Raw genomic sequence first — 1,024 nt, forward strand, 5'->3', positions numbered from 1 at the left:
ACTTGTGATGGCTTTTTTTTCTCCCCAACCCCCTTCCAACCCTACACCAACCGTGGCCAATTTCAGGGAAAACATTGCTCATTGCCTATTTTTAGGAAAGATTTATTTAGTTATAAATTTATTAAATTTATATGCAGCCCATTGTACAATTAAGGGACTCTGGGTGGCTCACAGCTTCATAAAATAACATATAAAACAATTAGAATGTTAAAAGCATTGAAAACATGGAGCATTAAAAGTTAAAACATTAAAAGGAACAACAATGGATTTAAAAGAGACCAGTACGTAAATAAAATATCGAGTGGGGGAATCGCCTCCAGAATGAGACATCCCCATTGGGGCCCCATATGTTTACGCCATTTTTGTTTAAAGTTCTGTCTCATTGGATAACTTCCTCACCAAAGCAAGATTTTTTCAGCCTAGAAGTATCATCCAAGGAACTAACCAATCCTTGTACTAAGATAGGTGTGGATGACTGGAATGGGACAACTCGCCACAGCCAACTCATCACAACCAATTTGCCACAGCTAACTTGTCAGCCAACTCACCACGGCCAATTCACCACAGGACAACTTGCCGTGACCAATTTGTCGCTGAACAATTCACTTTAATGATTTAAAATAATTTGAAAATTATTATCATTTTTGTCATACACATTTTATTTTGTCCCCCTTCCTTTATTATATTCCACCATTTCTTCAATATCGGTGTAACTCTTGTTCCTCAGCAAATTGTCCCGTGGCGAGTTGGCTGCAGCAAGTTGTCCTAGACCCATGAATGACAGTCCCATACATTATATTTGTCTGTATTATATTAAATTCAGAGAGTTTTCCTTCCATGTAAAAGTGTCAGCCTTAAGTACCGTAAATAGCCTCACATGGGATGTAAAAGTGTGACTGGAAGATACTGTTACTAGTAGCCCTTGGTATCGTGTCAATTTAGTTCTTGAATACTCAAGCAAAAGATAACTGTAGGTAAGTAGAACAATATTAAACCGTGCGCTTGGTGGGCAAATTGTTGGAAA

This window comes from Ahaetulla prasina, chromosome 1, assembly GCF_028640845.1.
Source record: "Ahaetulla prasina isolate Xishuangbanna chromosome 1, ASM2864084v1, whole genome shotgun sequence".
Classification (NCBI taxonomy): Eukaryota; Metazoa; Chordata; class Lepidosauria; order Squamata; family Colubridae; genus Ahaetulla; species Ahaetulla prasina.